The 11856-nt window shown below is 35.3% G+C and overlaps 1 pseudogene; it reads left to right on the top strand.

The window, feature by feature from the left end:
* The first annotated feature begins 494 nt into the window (after positions 1-494).
* LOC124461349 lies at positions 495-1157 on the top strand (annotated as a pseudogene).
* Positions 1158-11856: the final 10699 nt, after the last annotated feature.

Genomic DNA, 11856 nt, shown 5'->3' with positions numbered 1-11856 from the left:
ATTATTAACAGATCGAAATTTAAATACTTCTTTTTTTGACCCTGCTGGATGAGGAGACCCTATTTTATACCAAATATTTTTTTGATTTTTGGTAATCCAGAAGTTTATATTTTAATTTTCCTGGATTTGGAATAATTTCTCATATTATTAGTCAAGCATCTGGTAAAAAGGAAACATTTGGGTCTTTAGGAATAATTTATGCTATATTAGCAATTGGATTATTAGGATTTATTGTATGAGCTCATCATATATTTACTGTAGGAATAGATGTAGATACCCGAGCTTACTTTACATCTGCAACTATAATTTATTGCGTTACCAACTGGAATTAAAATTTTTAGTTGATTAGCCCACAATTACATGGAACCCACCAAACCTACCAAAATACTCCCCCTGCTGAACATAGTTTATTCTGAATTACCTTTATTAACTAATTAATTTCGAATATGGCAGATTAGTGCAATGGATTTAAGCTCCATGTATAAAGTATTTTACTTTTATTAGAACAAATGTCTACATGAGCTAATTTAGGTTTACATGATAGAGCATCTCCTTTAATAGAACAATTAATTTTTTTTCACGATCACGCATTATTAATTTTAGTAATAATTACTGTTTTAGTAGGATATTTAATATTATATTATTTTTAATTCATATATTAATCGATATTTATTACATGGCTATTATTTTATTATTTATTGCTCTTCCTTCATTACGACTTTTATACCTTTTAGATGAAATTAATGAACCTTCTGTTACTTTAAAAAGTATTGGTCACCAATGATACTGAAGCTATGAATATTCAGACTTTAATAATATTGAATTTGATTCATATATAATCCAACTAATGAATTAGCAACTGATGGATTTCGTCTTTTAGATGTTGATAACCGAGTAGTTTTACCAATAAATTCTCAAATTCGAATTTTAGTGACTGCTGCAGATGTAATTCATTCATGGACTATTCCTGCCTTAGGAGTAAAGGTTGACGGAACCCCAGGACGACTTAATCAAACAAATTTTTTTATTAACCGACCAGGACTTTTTTACGGTCAATGTTCAGAAATTTGTGGAGCAAATCATAGTTTTATACCTATTGTAATTGAAGTGTTCCTGTAAATTATTTTATTAAACGATTTCTAATAATGTAAATTCTTCATTAGACGACTGAAAGCAAGTACTGGTCTCTTAAACCATTCAATAGTAAATTAGCGATTACTTCTAATGGTAAAAAATTAGTTAAAGCTATAACATTAGTGTTAAGATTTATTCAACTTTATGGGTTTACATAGTGAATATATTATTTGTGGTAGAACTATGAGAAACACGACCGGCACAGACGGTGCCATATACGAGAGTGCGTCTTGACGCGTATATTCGCAATACTTCCCCTCAGATGGCGCCTTATTTCTCTATTTTTTGTACTCCCAACAGTGTCACACAGGACTCATGCTTTGCTGTTCCTAGTCCTTGGTTAAAACGTCTGCGGGCATTTCACTTGAGATGTAATCATACGAAGGTCCCTTTGACCACCAGTTCCTTATAAAATGATGACGGATGTCGACATGCTTGTCCTCTGTGGAATAGAGGATTTCGTGTGAGTTGGCCAGCTCCTTGATTGTCGTTGTAGAAAGATCTTAGATGTACAGCCTCTTTAGACGTCTCAGATAGGGCCATGTATTCCGCCTCTGTACTAGAAAGAGCGACAGTTCGCTGCTTACTGGATCCCAAGTAATTGGTGCGTTTTGCCATCTTAAATGCGAAACCTGTAAAGATCTACGATCATCAATATTAGCAGCCCAGTCGGCATCAGCATAGCCAACCAAATCTTTTCCGGTTTTTCTATATATTAGTCCATGGTCTTGATACCCTCAAATAACGAAGTACCCTTTTGGCTGCAACCCAGTGTTGTTTCCCGTAACAATTATTATACTGGCTAGAAGACTTACGGTATGTGCGATGTCAGGGCGCGTCGATACTGCAAGCCACATTAGAGCATCTATCAAGCTTTGATATGGGACGCCCGATACTTCATGTGACGTTGCTCCAGAGTCCAGGCACCATCCCTTTAGGCTTGTGCGTGTAAGATTTGCTTCTGTATGTACATACTTGAATATGACTCACTGTTTTCTTCGGAGTTTTTCGGAATTTCTTGGGACATTTCGCCGCCTTGTGCCCCACCTTTCCACAATTATAACATTTGTATTGAAACCACCTGCCTTGGACGACCCTGGTGCACCATTATTGAATCTCTTATTATCATCAGTGCCCCTGGTAATGATTCTCCTTTGTTTCGATTTCGCGCTTCGTATTCATCCAATAATTTTACCTTTAGTGCTTCAGGTGTAATTAAATTGTCCTGCGACTCGATTGCTATACGAAATGTTTCGTATTCTTCTGATATACTGTACAGTAGCAAGATCGAGATTAAATCATTTATGTTGATTACTTCAGTTTCATTTATTTGTCTACAATGTCAAAAAACTTATCGACGTGATCTCGCATGTCGTCGCCGGGGCCTAATTTCAGCAAAATCAAAGACTTCAGTAGGGTGGCTTTGCGTGCGGGACCCCGTGGACTGGTAGATGCTATGCAACTTTTTCCATACTTCGTTTGAAGTTTCACAGTTTTTTATTTGTTTTAATTCTGTTGTCGCCATGGCCAGAATTAAGTCAGATTTTGCCTTAGCATCTTCTTTCACCCACTGTGCAGCATTTTGTTCTGTCTTTACACATGTATTGTTCACATATTTCCACGTATCAATTTTGATCAAAAGTGCTTCTATTTGAATTTTCCAAGTATCAAAATTTTCTTTGCCTAACGGCTCTATACGTACACTTGCGACACTCATTTTTTATGTTCTGTTTCTCTTTATTTAACTGTTTTCTATTGTGTTCTCTCTCGCACGTTTTTTCTTGACTTAGCTACACAAGCAAAAGCCGACCGCGAAGCTACACAAGCAACGTAAAAAAAAACGGCAGTTCGGCGCCACACAGGCGAGACAAAAAAATCTTTCTAGAACTTTTTCGCCACAACTTTTACACTTTTTACTTTATTTTCACTATTCTGAATCCATCGAATTGCTGGCCCATAACCTGTTGAGATTTATTCAACTTCATGGGTTTACAGAGTTATTGATGGATATATATATATTAGTAGTGAATATATTATTTGTGGTAGAACTATGAGAAACACGACCGGCACAGACGGTGCCATATACGAGAGTGCGTCTTGACGAGTATAGGGTTGCCAGATGGGCGGGTGACCAAGTAGGCTGCCAGATGTATTCGCAATAATTAGTATGTCAAACTAAAATTATTAAATTTTTAATATTTTTTAATTCCACAAATAGATGATTATTTTTATTTATTATTTTTTTTATTACATTTATTTTATTTTGTTCAATTAATTATTACTCCTATTTACCTTCATCACACAAATCTAATGAATTAAAAAATATTAATTTAAATTCAATAAATTGAAAATGATAACAAATTTATTTTTCTGCATTTGATCCTTCAGCAATTTTTGGTTATCATTAAAGTGATTAAGAACATCTCTAGGACTTTTAATAATTCCTTCAATTTACTGATTAATACCTTCTCGGTATAATATTTTTTGAAATACAATTCTTTTAACTCTTCATAAAGAATTTAAACATTATTAGGACTTTCAGGACATAATGGATCAACATTTATTTTTATTTCATTATTTTCATTAATTTTATGTAATAATTTTATAGGATTATTCCCTTATATTTTTACTTCAACAAGTCATTTAACATTAACTTATCTCTTGCTTTACCTTTATGATTATGTTTTATAATTTATGGATGAATTAATCACACTCAACATATATTTGCTCATTTAGTACCTCAAGGAACTCCTGCTATTTTAATACCTTTTATAGTATGCATTGAAACTATTAGAAATGTTATTCGTCCAGGAACTTTAGCAGTACGATTAACAGCAAATATAATTGCTGGACATTTATTATTAACATTATTAGGAAATACTGGTCCTGCCATATCAGCATTTTTAGTAACATTTTTATTAATTTAATTACACCCCTTTCATTTAGTTGATTATAGCCCCTGACCTTTAACAGGAGCTATTGGAGCAATAACAACTGTATCAGGTATAGTAAAATGATTTCATCAATGCGATATTTCATTATTTTTTTTAGGTAATATTATTACAATTTTAACTGTTTATCAATGATGACGAGACGTATCTCGTGAAGGAACATATCAAGGATTACACACTTATGCAGTAACAATTGGATTACGATGAGGAATAATTTTATTTATTTTATCAGAAGTTTTATTCTTTGCAAGATTTTTTTGAGCTTTTTTTCACAGAAGTTTATCTCCAGCAATCGAATTAGGAGCATCTTGACCTCCTATAGGAATTATTTCATTTAATCCATTCCAAATTCCTTTATTAAATACAGCAATTTTATTGGCATCAGGAGTAACAGTTACTTGAGCACATCATAGTTTAATAGAAAGTAACCACTCACAAACAACTCAAGGATTATTTTTTACTGTTTTATTAGGAGTTTATTTTACAATTCTTCAAGCTTACGAATATATTAAAACACCATTTACAATTGCAGATTCAGTTTATGGTCAACTTTTTATATAGCTACAAGATTTCATGGAATTCATGTTTTAATTGGAACAACATTTTTATTAATTTGTTTATTACGTCACTTAAATAATCATTTTTTCCAAAAATCATCATTTTGGATTTGAAGCTGCAGCATGATACTGACATTTTGTTGATGTAGTTTGATTATTCTTTTATATTACAATTTACTGATGAGGGTAATTGATAATTAATTTATTATAATCTATATAGTATAAAAGTATATTTGACTTCCAATCATAAGGTCTATTAATAATAGGATAGATAATTTTTTCAATTATTTTTATGGTTCTGTAATTTTCATTATTTCAATAGTTGTAATACTTTTAGCTTCTATTCTTTCAAAAAAAACTTTAGTAGATCGAGAAAAAGATCACCCTTTGAATGTGGGTTTGATCCTAAATCATCATCTCGACTACCCTTTTCTTTACGATTTTTTTAATTACAATTTTTTTTTTAATTTTTGATGTAGAAATTGCCTTAATTTTACCTATAATATTATTTTAAAATTTTCTAATTTATTGATTTGAAGAATTACTTCAATTATTTTTATTTTAATTTTATTAACTGGATTATACCATGAATGAAATCAAGGAATGTTAAATTGATCAAATTAATATAAATAAATATATATATATATATATATATATATATGTACAGGGTTGTAGTTAATTATAACATTTGATTTGCATTCAAAATTGTCTGCCATACCCAAAGCATTTGAGAAAATAATAACATCTCAATTGCAGCATTTTTGTAGCTCAATCATTTCGTCATCCCAACATGGGTTTAAAAAAGTAGATCGACAACTACTAACCTATTAGAATTTACATCTCACTCAATCAAAGGGTTCAAGACTGCCGTGCAAACTGACGTCATTTATACTGACTTCAGCAAGGCCTTTGACTCTGTTAATCATACTCTGCTATTATATAAATTAAACGCACTTGGCATCCCCAGCCTTTTGCTAGATTGGATTCTTCAATATCTTTCTAAGCGTACACAAAAGGTCCTCTAAGGTCTCTAAGGTCCTCTTTCTAAGACCATCCAAGTGACCTCTGGAGTACATCAGGGTAGTCATTTGGGTCCATTGCTATTCACTCTTTTTATAAATGATCTTCCATTGGTAGTGTCACATTCTCGGGTGCTTATGTACGCGGATGATGTCAAGCTTTACCTCAGTTTTAAAGACATATCGTCTTCTTGCCTACTTCAATCGGATCTTAATGATCTTCAGAGTTGGTGTGAAACAAACCTATTAAACCTTAACGGCTCTAAATGTAATGTTATGTCTTTTTTATTGATGCACTCCATACTTAGCAACTTATTATATTAACGACACTGCCTTAGAGCGGTTAGATATTATCAATGATTTAGGTGTTCTTATGGACCATAAATTAACTTTTAATCCTCATATTTCTGCTACAGTTAGTAAAGCTATGAATGTTCTTGGGTTTGTGAAACGATGGTCAAAAGAGTTTGACGATCCGTACACAACCAAAATTCTGTATACTTCTTTAATACGTCCTATCTTAGAGTAAGGATCTTGCATATGGTCATCTCAATATGAGACGCACCAAAGCAAAATTGAATCTGTTCAAAAGCAATTTCTGCTTTTCGCTCTTCGCGGTCTAAATTAGGATCGCAATTGGGATTGAACCAGTTAAACCTATCTGTACCCCGTAGACCTACTAGAAATGTTATTCCTCTATCCTTATCCTTAAACCTTTTCGAGTCCTATGTTCTGACTACAATCTTCTGTATCCCGTAATCAGATCAGAAGCCTCTCTATCCCTTGTGAAAAATTCTATTTTAGCACATTTAGCTCGTAATTAGCTGTAGTTAATCATATTTTTAATTGTTTGTCCGTTTTATTTGTATTTGTCCACGCGATCATGCCGTCCGATATGCGGCTGCGCCCCACGGTCGTCGGGGCGTACTTCGCATTGTACGCGTCAACGTCCAGACAATATATAATAAAAATCTGTACTCTTATCAATAAATCTTATCTTATCTTTCCAATAACCTCACTAACGTTTCCCTTCACGCATCCCTTTCCCAGTCCAAGAGGCAATGGATCTTTGCCAAGCGGGCTTTCCTTGGCTGACAAGATCAGTCGTTGCAGCTCCTCTTGGACTCTCCTCCTACCATCCTTCCCTTCCCTTTTCTCCCTTTAAGTGGTCTCCATTTCATCTCATAATACTCTTCAAGGTCTTCAGATCAAATAAATGTTTTGTAGACGGGAGTTTGGAGACTGAGAACTATACCCCAGCCAAAGCTTCCTTACAGATGGCGCCCTAGCAGGGACCTTGATGAGTATTATGAGGGATATGTTAAAATATATATATATGTATGCACATTTATTCACATATATATATATATATATATATATTGTAGTCCACACAGGAGTGAAAATTTTATATGTATGCATAGTTATTGATATATATATAAATTAAACACTTCCTTCACTCACGGGTTAAAAAAATGAATTTTTATTTATAAAGTCACTTTTATTACAATACAGTATGTTTTAATTATAACTGAAAGATGCTGACTTTGGTGAGCGAATTCGGCGGAGTTTAAGCGAAGTTACCGGTTGGTTGTACTTAGGCTCAAGACTGATTTGCTATGGTTCGATTATGTTGGATGAAGGCTTGGGTAATCGACGTCGTCGCAGCCGGCGGCGTTGGCTGAGTCCAATAGTCCACTTTAAGTGCGTGGGACCATTCTTTGTTTACACAAGTGTTCAGGACCATTCTTTGTTTATTGCCGAAATTTGTGGCGTGATTCTGCGTATGCACCGAACCCGACACCATTCTTCTAGGGCCTGGGAAAATGGGGTGCAGGCTTATTGTTTATCCTAGCGATCGGACTGTTACTTGAGATTGGCGATCATGCGACAAATGGGCATGTGACGATTGAGTCGGGTTGACCAATGGGTATTGCATGTGATGATGAAATAGGGTCGGCCAATGGGCATGCGGTTAGTGCGCATGTGTTGACGGACTTGGGTCTATGGCTTCTATGTTATGGTATGAGTTGTGATAGAAGTGCTTAACTCCTCCCCCTTTAAGTGCGGACGTCCTCGGTCGCAACAACATATTGGACAGGCCCGATTGAGACTTCCATTGGTGGACCATCGTTGCCTGTTCCGTGGCTGCAGTATTTTTTGATGATGCAATATGTTATCATCGCAGCTGCTAGAAGGGTTAGAATAATCCAGTTTGATGAAGACATAATCAAGTTGTTTCTTTGGATACGCTCCAGATTATTAGTATTATTGATTTGTAACTCCTTGATCATTTCCAGCGATAGCTTTTCACCTCTCTGCTGCTTATTTGATAGTAATTGTAACAGCGGTGGTTGAACCTCGGCTTCAAAGCGTGTCTTCACAATATACCAGGAGTCTTCTATAATGACTGTCGCGTTTTCCGCTTGGATTATGTAGGTGCCTTCTAGGGTGATGTTTTCTCCATTGATGCTGATGTCCCCTTGGAATTGGTTCAGCAGCAAGGTACCGGGCATTATTTCCGAATGGGATTTTACGTGCTGGTTGTTGATGACCTTACATTGGGGAGTTCTTCTTTGCAAGTAGGCTCCTATACATTTACTGTTTTCTAAATTAGTCAGATCTTCCAGTTTACAAATTGTCTTACCATTATGAATTTTACAATTACTCTTATTGGTTAACCCGAAGTATTTCTTGTTACATTTCATGATGTTTTCATAGTCTATTTCTTCTATAAATTTTTGATATTTAATTGGTATTACTAGGATTTGTTTACAAATTTCATTGATTACTCTGGGAAGGCTAACAATATAAAGGAGTGATTTACCATCTGAGGCTACACTGACCTCAGCAAACTCTATTAATTCTTCAATCTTTGTAAATGTTAAACTTTCTTCTTTAATTGTTTCGATGAAATCTATTTCGGTAGAGGATAATATTAGTGAATTTACTGTATTGGCCTTGGCCCAATCGATTGCATAGATAATATTTGTTATTTCTTCTCTTAGGAGACTCAATTTAAATTTGGTTATTTCAATTTCTTTTGACTTATTGTTAGACTCGGGTTTACCTTTAATTAATATGGTATTAGTTATTTTAATTAAATCGTTTATCTTATTCTCTATTAGATTATTAATTACGACCTGCCGATTATTGTTTACCAATTGTTCATTGATCTTATTTACCACAATCATATGTTCTTCATGATCAGGTGTGCCCGCTAACCATTTTCACGCCGTGCCAAGTATATCAAGCGATCTTTTGTTTCTAAACTGGCATCGGCTGAAGCCTCCTCAGTTCATTCTGTATCCGCGTTATCTCATAGGCCAAAAAAGGCTGATACGGACTTAGGTTTGTCGAATTTTTGACGACTTCTTTTAAAAACGGATATGGACATTTGATATTTTTCTAGTTCGATGACATGGACGATTTTAAAGGTTCCATTCTGTCGCGCGGCTAACCCGGTTTCCAACATAACCACTCTTGACTTAGTGTAGTCTAATATGGTTGTGTGACCCCAGCAAAGTGGTAACATAAGCAATCTGTCGGAAGAGGATGTTCATCAATATTTCAAGTGGTTTTTATGAACTATCCTGCCTGACCTGGTTTTAATTTTGGTATTAAGATCTTCGGCTACTATTTCTTTTTTGTATCTAGACGTTAGTTTCGAACCTAATCGTTTATTAATCCTAACGTAGATGATTTCACCTGGATCGTAAATTTTTATGGGTTTTTTTGTTTTGTTATGGTACCCTAGGTCTTTGTTTTGTTTCTTTAAGATGTTTTCCGAAATCTTTTCCCTTTCGAGTGCTAATTTTTCTGGTGTATGGATTAAATTTGTTGCGAAAAATGCTTCTATTGGCTTTTTATTGGTTGTACTGTGGATTGTTTTATTGTATTCATCTACAGCCTTGAATATTAAATCCTCAAATTCCATTTCGGGGTGCTCTAACTTCAAGCATCTCATTATTTCCGTATATGTGGAATGAAATCTTTCTATTTGGCCGTTGCTAGATGAAGTATAAGGTGGGGTAGTGTGGACTTGTATCCCTAACTGATTATTTAAAAGAAATTTTATTGATGCAGAATTTAAAGCTTTTTCGTTATCCATTACCACGGTTTTCGTCATACCGAAGGCTATCAATAACTCACGTAAGGGCACTTTGAGATGTTCTGCTGCTTTTGAGTTTACGAGTTTAACTTGCGCATACTTAGAAAATTTGTCTATGGCTGTTAAAATTATCTTATTTTGGGTGGAATATAAATCTATATGGATTATTTCGCCTGGATATGTCGGAATAGGGGTTGGTTGTATTTCTTGATTCGGAGGGTGTCTTTCATACTTCGAGAGTTTACATGTTTGGCAAGAGTTTACTATTGCTTCTACTTTTTCTTCATACCTGGGAAAAAATACTCAGATAAAATTTGCTTTTTATTTTCGATGGAATTTCTATGTGCTCTAAGGTGTTCTTTAATTATGATTTCTTGTTCTTGGGTCTGATCATGGACATCTACAGTTTGGATTTGTGTGAATCTTGCCTTGTAATTCCTAAAATGCTCCGGAAAAATTTGTTGGATTTTCCCCATGATACTTTCGGAAGTGAAAATACCATTTACTATTCTCGGATGCATTTTTTCCTTTAAAATAGTTACAAGGTTGTCTTCGGAATAATTACTTCTCACTATTGTGTGTCTGTGGTATGTGGGGAATGGTATTTAGAAGGTGGTGGATTCGTTATCACCGGTGAGGATAAACAATTGGTTTTTAAAGACATTGATGGGTACTTCCATTGCTGGAATGAGTTCATGCCCTGAGCTTTCATCACTGTGGACTGTGGCTGACGTACTACTAGCATTTATGTTAGTAGGGTTCCTAAAGAGTGCGTCTGCTACGACATTTGAGCTACCCGGTTTATATTTTAACTCGTAGTTATATTCCTCCAGGTAACTTTTCCATTTCTTCAGCTTTATATTGATATTTTTTGGGCTGAGAGCATAAGTGAGAGTCTGGTGGTCGGTGTAAATGATCACCTTGGATTTGCCGTATACATACATTCTTAGCTTATCCAATGCCCATACTATTGCTAGCATTTCTCTTTCATTTGTGGCATAGTTTTCTTCAGCTTTGGACAACGCACGGGAAAGAAATGTAATGGGTCTCCCATTCTGTTCTAGAGAAGCTCCTAGTGCGATGTTTGAGGCATCGGTGGTTAGATGGAACTCTTGTTTAAAGTCAGGGTATGCTAGCATAACGTCTTGTGACACTAATGCATTTTTTACTTTCTCAAAGGCATCGATTTCGGCTTCACCGAATCGGATTTCGATCTTGCTTGAGACATTTTTCTTGGCTCTGCCATGTTCTCCTCTCATTAACGCAGTCAAGGGTCTAGCTAATTTAGCAAAATCTTTGATAAATCTTCTGTAATAACTAGCTAGTCCCAAGAAGGACCTTAGTTGTTTAGGTTTTTTGGTATGGGGAACTTTTTAATGGCTTCGATTTTCTCTGGATTGGTTTTAACTCCTTCCCTTGAAATTACTACGCCTAGGAAGTCAACGCTATGTCTTAGGAATTTGCACTTATCTACTTGGACCTTCATATTTGCCTTGGACAAGGTAGAAAATACCAAAGCTAGATGTCGGAAATGCTCTTCGTCTGATTTACTGAATATTATTATGTCGTCGATGTAGACGTAACAGATCTTTCCAATGAGATCTCTCAAAATATCATCGAGAGCTCTTTGGAATATTGATGGGGAATTCTTTAGGCCGAAGGGGAGTCGTATTTCCCTCCATTCACGGCGAATGCCGTTTTTTCAATATCAGATTCCTTAAGGGAAATCTGATGAAATCCGCTCTTTAGATCAAGAACAGAGAAATACCTCTTGTTGCCCAACTGCGCAACCATTTCTCCGATTTCGGGGATAGGATACCAATCCGAAACTGTAACTGCATTGAGCTTTCTATAATCTATGACCATCCTATATTGCTTATTCCCAAGGCTGTCACTCTTTTTAGGGACTATCCACACAGGGGAATTATAGGGCGACCGTGAGGGTCGTATTATAGCATCTCGTAATAATTCTTGTAGCTGGTCTTCTACTACTTCTCTTAGAGAGGCTGGATATGGGTAATGCTTGGTGTAGACTGGAGTGTCTGTTGTCGTTCGGATTTCTCCTTGGACATTAGTAGCATAAGTCA

This window comes from Drosophila willistoni, unplaced genomic scaffold, assembly GCF_018902025.1.
Source record: "Drosophila willistoni isolate 14030-0811.24 unplaced genomic scaffold, UCI_dwil_1.1 Seg377, whole genome shotgun sequence".
In the NCBI taxonomy this organism is placed as follows: Eukaryota; Metazoa; Arthropoda; class Insecta; order Diptera; family Drosophilidae; genus Drosophila; species Drosophila willistoni.
Note: the sequence above shows the minus strand (reverse complement) of the source record. Positions and strands in the feature narration are given on the sequence as shown.